Here is a 12725-nt window from a genome sequence, read left to right as displayed (position 1 = left end):
ACTTAGTGCTTGGGAGAGCCAGGAGGCCGCGTGCCCGAGGGGCGGGCGGACAGACTCGCGCCCGCCCAGCCTGGCGGTTGGGCTGCTGTGGACCACACCCTGCGCTTGGGTCCGCGCTGGCCGGGCGGGGTGGTGTCCGGTCTTCGGGGACAGCCCCACGCACATTCACTCACGGGGTCCCCTCCCTGGGAGGTGGCCTTGTCGCTTCCACCACGGGAGGAGGGACTGAGAGGCCCCGCTGGAACGGGTAACACCACACACCTGCCAGGAGCTGGCCTGGTGGTATAGGCCCTTGCAGGCATATGCTATTTAATGCTCACAACCCCACCCTCGTGGGCGCTGCTGGCTTCCCCATCTTTCAAAGCCAGAATAGTGACGTGCTGATGGTTACACCGCCTGTAAGTTGTGGCACGATTCCACCTGTGGGAAAGAGGAGAGTGGACCAGCTGTTCACTGAGCCCAGTCCTGGCGCTCCACGCTGAGGACCCCTGGTGCCAGGCCCTGGGGAAGGGAGGAAAAGCCCAGTGACTGAAGCCTGGCCAGACTTAGTAAAACATGCCAAGGGAGGTGCAGGAAAAGGGAGGGGCCTTTTGCTCGCCGAGGATCTTATTGAGTGCCTGCTGCATGCTCAGCACTGGGGAAAGGAGTAGCTACAGAGCAGGATACAGTGCCTGCCTCTGAAAATCAGAGACCTAAGTACTCAAGAGCAGGTGGGCCAGACGTTGAAGGAGGTGAGTCAGGGAAAAGGTCTTAGGGAGTGGGGTCCAGCAAGGGCGAGGGCTTGGCAGTGAGGAGAGAGTCCTGGCAGTGGGACCTGAGGTTGAATAGAACAAGATCATGGAGTGTTTTCAATGCCAGACTGAAGATCTGAGGCTTTACCCTTGGGTGATTGAGAAGTACCAGAGGCATGGAAGAGATATTTTGGGTCCAGATTCTTGCTCTGCAGGGTCAGATGCATTAGAATGGAGAGGAAGGGGACTTCCCTGGTGGTCCAGTGGTTGGGACACCACACGCCCGTTGCAGGGGCCAGGGTTCCATCCCTGGTCAGAGAACTAGATCCCCCATGCCACAACTAAGACCTAGCACAGCCAATACATATTTTTTAAAAGGTGGGAGGGCCTCCCTGGTGGCTCAGTGGTAAGGAATCCATCTGCCAATGCAGGAAACATGGGTTCGATCCCTGATCCTGGAAGATCCCACATGCCATAGAGCCAACTAAGCCTGTGTGCCACAACTATTGAGCTTGTGGTCTGGAGCCTGGGAATTGCAACTACTGAGCCCATGTGCCCTAGAGCCTGTGCTCCAAAACAAGAGAAGCCACTGCAATGAGAAGCCCACACACTGCAACTGGAGAGTAGCCCCACTCACCAAAACTGGAGAAAAGCCAGAGCAGCAGCGAAGACCCAAGGCAGTCAAAAATAAATTTTAAAAATTATTTGAAAAGAAGGGAGAGAGAGGGACTGTAGAGTGGTCCTTTTCTGGACCTCAGTTTACCACCTGTAGAACTAGAACTGTATAAAGTACTGTAGAATAGGAGAAATCCTGGAATGTCAGAGCTGGCAGGACCCTTAGATTCACCACTGTCTGACCCCTCTTCCTGCATCAGGGGACAGTGAAGTCTCAGGGAGGAGGGGTTGGCCCCAGTTTGCACAGCCAGCAGAGCCAGGGCCTCCACACTAGGTCTTCTACTCCTGGGCTGCCTTCTTCCTGCTGTGATGCTGCCGTGAAGACCCATGACACAGCATTTGAGTGTATGTCTGGAAGGAAGCCCCCATCCCAGGTTTCTCCATGCTTTGAAGAGCCACCTTTGCTAACTACAAATGGAATCAAGGTTAACGAACCAGGCTGATCTTTCCCCTAGTCTTTAAAGTGTGTGATGAGTGACTGTTAATTGCTCAGTTGTGCCTGACTCTTTGTGACCCCATGGACTGTAGCTCCCTAGGCTCCTCTGTCCCTGGAATTCTCCAAGCAAGAGTAGTGGAGTGGTTTGCTATTCCCTTCTTCAGGGGATCTTCCCAACCCAGGGATCGAACCTGGTTCTCCTGCATTGCAGGCAGATTCTCTACTGTCTGAGCCACCACGGAAGCCCAGAGAGTAATAGATACTAATTTATCATACATCGGGGGCCCCAAGAGAATGGGTTCCTATGAGAGGTAGGAGGAGGGCAAGCACTGGGGGGTGCTTCCATAGTTCCTTCCAGTCCTTAGACGGATTTGAGCCCTTCTGGCTTCTGCTCATGTTGGACTGAGAGTGATTTCAAAACAGTGAAAATCAGGTAGACTGGGGCATTCTAAGTAACTGATGTTGACATTCATACATGTCATATGGGGAACACTGGTTCTCCCATAAGGCTTTTTTCTTTACTTCTCACAAAACATCACTGTCTCCACCTCCCACCCACCCCTCAATCCAGTGTACTCTGGCTCTACACCCACTCCTCCACCTAGTTGGCCCTGGCTGTGGCCACCAGTCCAGGGTCACTGCACAGTCCTCCCCTTCCTGGCCCTCTTTTCTGCACTTGGCACAACTGCTCACCCCTCCTTAGCAGGTTCTCCTCTTAGCTTTTATGACCTGCCTCTCCTGGCTCCTCTATATTGCTCCAGCCGCCCCTCTTCTGTCTCCTGTGTGGGCTCGTCTTCTCAGCCTACACAGAAATGCTAGGGCTTCTCAGAGCTCTGCCCAGGCCCTCTGCCCTATCCCGGGTGACTTCATCCACACCCGCTCTTGAAAGGAAGGGAACTTCTACCCCATTGCCAGCACTGGGCCAGGGGCTTTGCAGAGGTGGGCATATCTTTTCCCTCAAGATAGTCCCTGTAAGGTCAGTAGGACCTCCATCCCCATCTAACAGATGAGGAAATTGGCTTGAAGATATTCCATGACTTGAATAAAATCACGCAGCTGGTAGTCAGCAGACCCAGGATTCAAGCTCAAATCTATCCACCTCCTGGGCCTGATGGCCCCACAATGTCTTGAGGTGTAGCTGAGAAGGGGTCAAGGTGTGACTCCCCTTTTAGCAGTCATTCAGATTGTGAAAAGCACACACAAGCCTCCCTCTTGTAGCCTACACACTTAGCAGCATCCATCTCCTTCACCCTCAGGAGAGAGCTGCCTGCTCCCTAAAGTCTTGTAAACAGAGACCAAGATGGCCACCTTAGACAGGCTACCTACTCCCAGAGCTCAAAGTCCCATCAAGCAACGTTGCTTTTGAGCAATTTCCAAGAGGGCCGCTGAACCCGGGGATGCGGGCTGATGATCACGGTCAGACACACTGTGTGGCCCCTCGAGCTCGGAGCAGGTGCCCAGAGCAGGGGCCAAGTACGCTGCATCCTTACCTAGCAGGATCTCACCCGGGGAACAGAGCAACACTCTCCCCATTGCTACATGTGTGTGTCGGAGATCTGGAGATCTGGGCTTGGGTCTGCTCTCCCAGTTACCAGATGAGCATCCTTGGGAAAGCCACCTGTCAGGAGAACTGACCACCCTGTTTCTTAGGATTGGGGATCAGCAAGAACAAGTTCCCACCCCGCCTGCACCAGCCATCACAGCTGTAGAAAATTCCATGCCGTGCCCCACCCTGAGCCAGTGGTAACGACTGTTTCTCACGCGGGACTGGATTTCCAAAGCATCACCAGAACCCTCCGCCGGAGCCCAGTGAATAGGTGACCCAGAAAAGGCACGCCCTGCTTTTATTTTTTTTTTCCCCTGCTCTGGGACACTCTGAGCTCCCTGTGAAGTCTCGACACCAAGGGACGTGTTACAAAGAAGCCCTAGTATTGTTCTGGAGAGACGGCGTTCACACTGTCGGCATGGTTACCAGCTTGAGCAGGAGGGGCTGCCCGCCCACAGATTTGTGTCACCTAGATAGAATTTTCAATTTTATTTTTCTCCCAAATGCAAGCCTCCTGCCGCTTGAGTGACCTGGCCGATTACAAGCCAGGGATGATATCACCACCAGCAGCAGCAGCAGCTCTCGCTGTTAATTGCTGGCTCTCTGCCTACCTTGGGGATAAACACTTGACCCCCTCCCCGGACCAGCTCCCCAAGTCCTCACATCATATGCATGAGGAAAAGGAGACCTAGAGCAGTGAGGTGCTTGCTCAGTGGTCAAGGCGGTCACCCCCGGCCTCCTTGCCCACGCCCACTGTCTGCCAACTGGCCAGGCCCTTTTGCAGATACCAACTTCCACCCGCTGTGTCGAAGGTCAGATTTCAGGATCTGAGTGCACAGATTTCAGGATCAGCCAGAGTATCCTGCTGCTCTTTGAAAGCCCTCTTTGGGAGCAGATCAGCTTCCACGGCAGTTTTTGGCATTAAGTGCGAAAATGTCCTAGTAGCCGCAATCTGTGAGCTGGTGGGGAGCTCGGAGCCCCGTTCTCAACAACCCCCATTTGCCCCCCCCGCAAGCTTGTTCAGTGGAGCTTGGCTCTGGGGAAGAAGGCCAAGCTGTCGCCTATAGAATCATAGTTAAAATGAGAGCAAAAAAGGCTTCTGCTTCAGTTCCACAGATGGTCAAGGAGATTGTGTTTCTTAGCCAGAATTTTCTAGATCCTTTGGCTGGAACCATCTGGCTAATTGCCTTCCGTGTGGTTCTCAGGAGGTGGGCCCAGGTGGGAGAGGCTGTGGTGGTCCAGGGAAAGCTGGAGTGCGGTGACTTCCCTTCTCAGCCTTCGACTTCCGGCTATGAAATGGGAGGCTTCTGTCTTTTTTCCAGCTCTAAAGGTCTAGGGTGTGACACCACTGGAAGTTCCATAAATGGCATGGCAGCTCAAGAGGATGAAGCAGTGATGCCTCAAAGGCCCAGTGTCTGGCCCACATCTACACAGGGAGTGGAAGAGGGTAGCAGGACCTACTCCTCAGCAGGCCATAGGCAGCAAGTGGCCAGTGAGCTCCCACTCAGTCAAGGTAAGGACAGTGTTGTTGTTCAGTCAGTAAGTCGTGTCCGACTCTCTGGGAGTTCTGTGGACTGCAGCACACCAGGCTCCTCTGTCCTCCACTATCTCATGAAGTTTGCTCAAACTCATGTCCATTGAGTTGGTGATGCTATCTAACCATCTCATCTTCTGCCATCCCCTTCTCCTTTTGCCTTCGATTTTCCCCAGCATCAGGGTCTTTTCCAGTGAGTCAGTTCTTTGCATCAGGTGGCCAAAGTACTGGGGCTTCAGCTTGAGCAACAGTCCTTCCAACGAATATTCAGAGTTCATTTCATTTAGGATTGACTGGTTTGATCTCCTTGCAGTCCAAGAGACTCTCAAGAGTCTTCTCCAGCACCATAATTCGAAAGCATGAATTCTTCGGCGCTCAACCTTTTTTATGGTCCAGCTCTCACATCCGTACATACATGACTACTGGAGAAACATGAAGGTTTGGTATTTCCGTTCCGATTTTACAGAGGAAGAAGCCCAGGAGGTTAAGATTGTCCCACTGCAGCACAGGGAACGGGGGGCGGGAACCCGGATCCTGACCCACTCCACCACCATCACCATCCTTCCCGTGCCTGCCCTGACCTTGTGAGCACCTGAAAAGTTCTTTCGGTTGTTGAGCTGCGCACATAACTATCATTAACTGCTGCTTGAACCATAACCTTGGAAGTGAGGGTGAGAGCTGATAAGTTTCTACCAAGGTTCTCTGCCAGGCAACTGTGCTCAAAAACAGCTTTTCCTCCCCAGTATGTTAGTAGGAGGCAAGCAGATTGCTGCAGCCTTCTGTCTGCTTCCAGACGACAGTGGTGGGCTGGCCGCGACTCGGGAGAAAAAGGGATCTAGAATCGCCAAAGCCAGGGGAGAAGCCTGACTCTAGGGGGCTGGTCTCTGCAGATGGCCCTCAGTGGCCACTGGGGTCATAGGTAGGAAGGCCGTTTTCACCCTTAAAAGATGCAAACCCCTCTGCCTGGCCCTTTGTGATCTGGCCCTGGCCCACCTTTCCAAGCTACTACCTACTGTATGGACATCCTAAAACCACTGGGTTCACAGACCCTGCCTGCAAGTTTCTGCCGACTTTCCCATTCTTTCACCTCTTCCTCTAAGTCTTTAACACTCAGCTGAAAGCTCACCTCCTCTCAAGATCTTTCCCAGGTCTCCACCAAGAAGCACTCTCTCCTTCCACTCACTCCCACCATGACTCTGGTATCCACCACCTGCATGGACTTCTTTTGGTAGGATTGGTATTTCCTGGCCAGCTACTAGGCATCAAGCCCTGTGTTATGCAATTTAATCTTGTTTAATCCTCATGACAACTGTGATGTGGGAGCGTCCTCTTGTACCCATTTAAACGGATGAGGAAACGGAAGCTCTCATACCCAAGGTCATGGAGCTAATGGGGGCAGAGTCAGGATGTGAACCCTTTCATAGTCAGGCCTTTCTGACTACGAAGTTCACGCTTTTTGTCACTTTTACCAGCTGCTTCCTAAAGGAAGTTGGCATTTCCCGTGTAAAAAGTAAACACCAGAGGACAAGCCTGCATTTCATTTCGTTCACCATCTAGGGGTCCAGGGTGCCGCTCTTCATGAATGCTCAATCAAACCTGATCACACCTTGTGCCTACTGCAGAAATGCCACTACAAAGGACTTCCCTGGTGATTCCGGGGGTTGAGAATCACCTTGCAATGCAGGGGACGAGGGATCGATTCCCGGATCGGGGAACTAAAATCCCACATGCCACAGGGCAACTAAGCTCATGCGCTGCAACTACTGGGCCCACACACTCCAGCTGGGGAGTCTGTGTGCCATGCAACGCAAGGCCCCATGCACCGCAGCTAAGACCTGACACGGCCAGATAAGTAATTTTTTTTTTTTTTTAAAGAAATGCCACCACCAAGATCCCTCTTTGTAAGTGACCAAGGTCTTCCAGGAGGGGAATGTGCTTTATACTGGCTGACAGCTGATTGGCAGCCTCGTGCAAGATAAGACAGGAGGGAGCTGAGGGAGGAAGGCAAGATTGCAGGGCCCAGGAGGGGGCTGCAATGAGGAGGAGGTGGTCTCCCAGTTGAATTTGGCCATCTTGCAGTAACTTGGGGTATAAGATCCAGAGTTGCCTGACGGGGCCTCAAATCCCAGCTCTTCTGCAGTAGCTGAAGTAGTCTGGACAAATCGTTGCACTTGTCTGAGCTTCAGTTTCCTCGTCTGTAAAGTGGGCTTGTTGCTCACCTGGCCCTGATGCCGGGAGGAACAAGGATGAGGAGGAGAGTGGGTGCTGCCTGCCTGGCACTTGTCACTGTGCTGTTACCTCCTTTATGTGAGGCATCAGAGGACCAGCCCAAACCGAAATGCCCGCCTCGTGAAATCTCTGGGCCCTGCAGGCCTGGGGAGCAGTACAGAACTCACTGAATCACAGACTCATAATAGCGGTCCAGCAGTTAAGACTCTGAGCTCCCGATATAGGGGGTCTGAACTGTGGTGCTGGAGAAGACTCTTGAGAGTCCCTTGGACAGCAAGGAGATCAAACCAGTCAATCCTAAAGGAACTCATCCCTGAATAGTCATTGGAAGGACTGATGCTGAAGCTGAAGCTCCAGTACTTTGGCCACGTGATGTGAAGAGCGGACTCACTGGAAAAGACCCTGATGCTGGAAAAGATTGAGGGCAGGAGAAGAAGGGGATGACAGAGGATGAGATGGTTGGATGGCATCACTGACTCAATGGACACGAGTTTGAGCAAATTCCAGGAGACAGTTAAGGACAGGGAAGCTTGGCATGTTGCAGTCCATGGGGTTGCAAAGAGTCAGACATAACTTAGTGACTGAACAACAACAGGGAACTATATCCTACCTGATGAAATGATCTGGCATGGCCAAATAAACAAATATTTAAGTTTTCACTATTTTTCCTGACCAGGTGTTGAACCTGGGCCCCCTGCATTGGGAGTGCAGAGTCTTAGCCATTGGACCGCCAGAGAAGTCCCTAAATAAATGCATATTTTTTTAAATAATAAGGATCTTAGAGACAACTGAGGCTGGCTTTCCTACTCTGAGACCACACTGCAAGATGGGCTGTTAGCCAGCTCTGCCAGCAGATGAACCTGGCTCCAAATCCAGCCCCCACTTGCTCTGTGGCCTGGCTCCTCATCTTTAACAAAAAATTAAAAATAATTCCTTTGCCACAGCTCTGTTTTGAGGATCAGAGACCCAGGCTGGTGTTAGTGTTAACTATGGGGAACTGAAGCTCAGAGAGGGAAGGAAATTCACTCATAGTCACACAGGAGACTCCCAGCAGAGCAAGGCCTAGGCCCTGCCCCCCACCCCAAAGCCAAGGCCTGGGCTTGTCCTTGGGCAGCTGCAGCCTTAACCTCAAAGAAGGCTGAGGAATTCACACAGAGATCTCTCATGGGATTCTGGGTCTCATTGAGCTGAGACCCCAGCTGGGTTGCCTGTGGCTGGAAAATGTCAGAGAGCCCAAGTCAGAGCCTGGGGTCTTATGTCCAGCTGGGGTCTGATCCGCAATATTACCCAGGGCTTGTGATGTCACCCCTCTGAGCCTCAGTTTCTATGCTCCCCGAATCAGGGTAAGGATCCCTGACAGGGTGAGGAATTCTATGAAGGCACAGAGCTATTTTCATAACAGCTGCTCCTGAGTTCTCGCTGGGCATCAAACCCTCTGCTGTCATTAGCTCTGGCTTCCTGGAGTCCTCGTAACAGTCGGTACAGTGGAAACCCAGCTGCAGGTAAATGACCGAGGAGGGACAGAACTCGGGTCTGAGATCTGATCCTAGTCCTTCTTGCTAAAACCCTCACCGTCCTCTTTTCAGACCTAGCGGGCTCCTTCTTTGGGTTTAGCTTAATCCTAGTTTCCTCTGGGAGGATCCCTTGGTCACAGGCAGGCTGGGGTGGGCACCTGCCCTGGCTCACAGCACGGGTCTACCGTTCTGCGTTAAGAGAGTTTCTCCCTCTCCACCACCAGACAAGAATGTCCCGTGATGAAGGAGCTCATCACCCTCATGACTGCCTCCCCAGAGCCTAGGCCTGTGCTTGGCATACTTGTTGTTCAGTCGCTAAGTTGTGTCCGACTCTTTTGCGACCCCATGGACTTCCCTGTCCTTCAGCAACTCCTGGAGTCCATTGAGTCAGTGATGCTATCTAACCGTCTCATCTGTTGTACATGCTTGGCATACAGCAGGTGCTCAATAAATATCTAACGAATGACTGAACGCATTGTGCCAGCATCAGGATGCTACCAGGGTCCCGAGGGAGCCAGAGAGATGGGAGGAAAGCTCCTGGACTCCTGCCACGTCTTACATTAGCGGCATCTTCTCCAACAGCCTGCCCCCAGGGACACCATCTGAGCCAGCTGAATTCCGGGCACTGCTTCACCTTGGAAAGGAGGCCACAGCTCTCTAGAGCAGCCCGGTAATTGACGTCACAGCAGTGCCGGGAGCGGCCCCGTTAATATTTAATGAAGACTCCGCTGCGGCAGAGCTGCAGGCTAGGAGGGCTGCGGGGCCATGCTGAGTCCCCACAGGGTCGTGAGGAGGGCACAGAAGGTAAAGTTTCCTAAACCGGAAAGCCCCCCCATCAGATGAGCATCACAGCAACTAGTTTTAGTCCCCCGGCTTAACTCAGAAAGAGCCAGGGTATCACGTGCCTGCCATGGGACAAGGAGACTGCTGACCAAGCCCCGGCGATAAATGTAGGGGGATTAGGGGCTCCCGGGGACGTTTCCTGGAGATGGTGGGAGGACAGAGCCCTGGCGCCGACCGGTCCCAGACTCCACCCCAGGTTTGCCTTGCAGAGCTGGGCAGCAGCTGCACCGCTGAGCCTCAGTTCTCTGATCTGTGCAATGGGAATCATGATACCCTCCCCGAGAGGCTTTTGTGAGAATTAACGGAGATGAATGCTGTAGATCGGGAAGTTGCTGGTGGCTCAGTCGGTAAAGAATCCGACAGCAATGCAGGAGACACGGGTTTGATCCTTGGGTCGGAACGATCCTCTGGAGAAGGAAATGGCAACCCACTCCTGTATTCTTGCCTAGAAAATCCCATGGACAGAGGAGCCTGGAGGGCTTACAGTCCAGGAGGTCACTAACAGTCAGACATGACCAAGAGTCTAAACCACCAGCCGTGATATAGAGGACCCAGCCCAGCACACAGCAGGACCTCAGCAGACAGGGTGCCTTCTCCCAAACCAGTTGTCGGGGTGTTTCATGCATTCATCGGCTGGAGTGATGTGGGAAGGGAAGAAAGAGCAAAGGGGCGAAGGAGGGGAACTTGGAGCCAGCTGTCTCGGGTTTGGACTTGTCACTGTGGTGGGGCAACGTCCCAGAGAGATGTCAGACGGAGGATGGACGGAGTGCCCAGGGTGGCAGGAACAGAAGGGCCCTTGTGAACTGTCTCTTGTGATTATCTATCTGACCCCTTCACTCGACAGAAGAGGATGCTGAGGGCCCCGGAGGGAGCAGACCAGCCCGGAGGCTTACACTGCAGAGCCGGGGTCTGACCTCGTCTTTAGTCACCCACCTGAGACAGCATCAGCTGAGGGATTTACCCAGGGCCACCCACATGGAGGCAGGTGACGCAACGAGAGGCCCTGTTTCCGTCCTCTGCGTCTCTGGCCTGGACAAAGCAGGGCCTCATCATCCCGCCCCCTTCCCGGTCTCCCGTCAGTGTGTGTTCCCACAAATCCTGGAAGTTTCACAAAATGTAAATCCAACCGTGTCATCCCCTGCGTAAAATCCCTCTGTGGGCCCAAACTCAGGGTTGCCAGAGAGAGTGCAGGAGGCCCCATTAAAACTGAATTTCAAATCAACAAGTAATGGTTTTTAGTATAAGAATGTTCCACATATTGCATGCCTATAATTATACTTAAAAATGTATTTGTTGTTTATCTGAAATTCAAAGTTAACAGGACAGCCTGTATTTTTTTTTTTTTTTTGCTAAACCTAACAATCCTATGCAGACTACCTTCAGGAAAATGCTGGAGTCTTTTAACTGGCCTCCAAGGCCCACTTTGACCCCATTCGTGCTTAGTCACTCAGTTGTGACTCTTTGAGACCCCATGGACTGTCATCCACCAAGAGCCTCTGTCCATGGGATTTTCCAGGTCAGAATACTGGCCATTTCCTTCTCCAGGGGATCTCCCTGACCCAGGAATTGAACCAGGGTCTCCTGCATTGCAGGCGGATTCTTCTGCATTGCAGGTGGATTCTTCACCAGCTGAGCTACCAGAGAAGCCCTGTAAACTCCTCCTTTCCCCTCTCTGCTTCAGACACAGCTCTTTGCTTTTACCGGACAATCCCCAGCTCTCCTTCCCTCTGGTCTTTGCAGCTGCTGTTTTTCCGCTGGAACAATCTTGGTGTTTCCACACCCCTGCTGCCCCACTGTGCTTGACCTGACATCCTTCAGGCCTCCAAAGGATCATTGCTTCGTCATGGAAGACTTCCTGGCTCTCCAGGCCTGGGTGGTACTTCCTCTGGGCTCCCACCGCACCTGAGCAGGTCCCCCATCTGTCCTGGTGCCTTGATGCAGAGTAGGGATTCAGCAGACATTTGTTGCATTGGATTGCTAAATCCCACAGCCCCTCACACTTTGCCTATCAATTGTTTCCCCTTTATCCAAGTTCTTTGCGCTCAGATATCACCTCCTCAGAGAGGCATTTTCTGACCATCCTGGCTGAAACAGGAAACACAAACCCCGTGTCCCAGCCAGCCACTCCCTGTGCCATTACCCTGTCTCATCCAGTCCACAAGTCCTCGGTGTTTTTTTGTTTTTTTTTTTTGGCCGTGATTTGTGGCATGCAGGATCCTAACTCCCTGATCAGGAATCGAACTCACGTCCCCTGCATTGCGAGCACAGAGTCTTAACCACTGGACTGCCAGGGAAATCTGTCATTCACAACGTTTACTGCTGTCGGAAATCACGAGTTATTCACTTGTGGTCATCGTCCATCTCCTCCACCAGGCAGCAGCTTCCCTGAGGGCAGGGCTATAGGGACACATTCCTGTCCATCTCCCTAGCTCCTGTGGGGTGTCTGGCCCAGGGAGGATGCTGCAGACTTACTGATAGCAACTCCTGAGCGTGCCCCTTACTGGTGTGGCACTTGGGGTGCAGAGTGACGGGCGTGAGCTCCCGCCTTCTGTGTCCTCCAAGAGCCTGCCCTTGGGAGGGCAGGAGGGCAGGCCAGGTGGCTGGGCTGTGTTTCAGGGGCAAGAGCTTCAGGGAGCCCGAACTGAGCAGGAAGGAAAGAAATCTGCCAAAGCATTCATTTTCAGCTGGGGCTGAGATTCCAAGCAAGGACACCACAGGGTTTTTCCTTCCTCCAAGTCGATGGCTAAGTACCAGCCGCCCAGCACATCCTCCTGAAGGATCACACAAAACTGAGACCCTAGGCCACAGGAGACGGTGTTGGGGGCACTGGGTCGCTCCTCAGGGGCCAAGGGTTTCTAAATCCCTAACACAAAGTAGATCCTCTGAGCCTGCCTTCTCCAGCACCGAAAAGGTCCAGCCACTGCCTCCACTGTGGGAAATGCACACGCCAGAGCAGCAGCATCTGCTCTCCGATGCCTCATGGAGCTGCCGTTCTGCCTCCTGTGGGGGCAGAGAGCCCGTCACACGTTGAAGTCAGCCTGCTTTCGAGTCAGGTGGCCTCCTGTCGGAAGTGTGGCAGCACTGCCACCTGCGTGACCTTGGCGTGCAGGCCGACCTTCCTCGGAGCCAGCCTCTGCATCTGCAAACAGTGGACAGTGAAGACCCAAGGCTGCAATGAGGAGTCAGGCAGGCCCTCAGCTCAGATTCAAGTGCAGAG

The sequence above is a fragment of the Bubalus kerabau genome, chromosome 16 (assembly GCF_029407905.1).
Source record: "Bubalus kerabau isolate K-KA32 ecotype Philippines breed swamp buffalo chromosome 16, PCC_UOA_SB_1v2, whole genome shotgun sequence".
NCBI lineage: Eukaryota > Metazoa > Chordata > Mammalia > Artiodactyla > Bovidae > Bubalus > Bubalus kerabau.
This window is presented reverse-complemented; position numbering follows the sequence as displayed.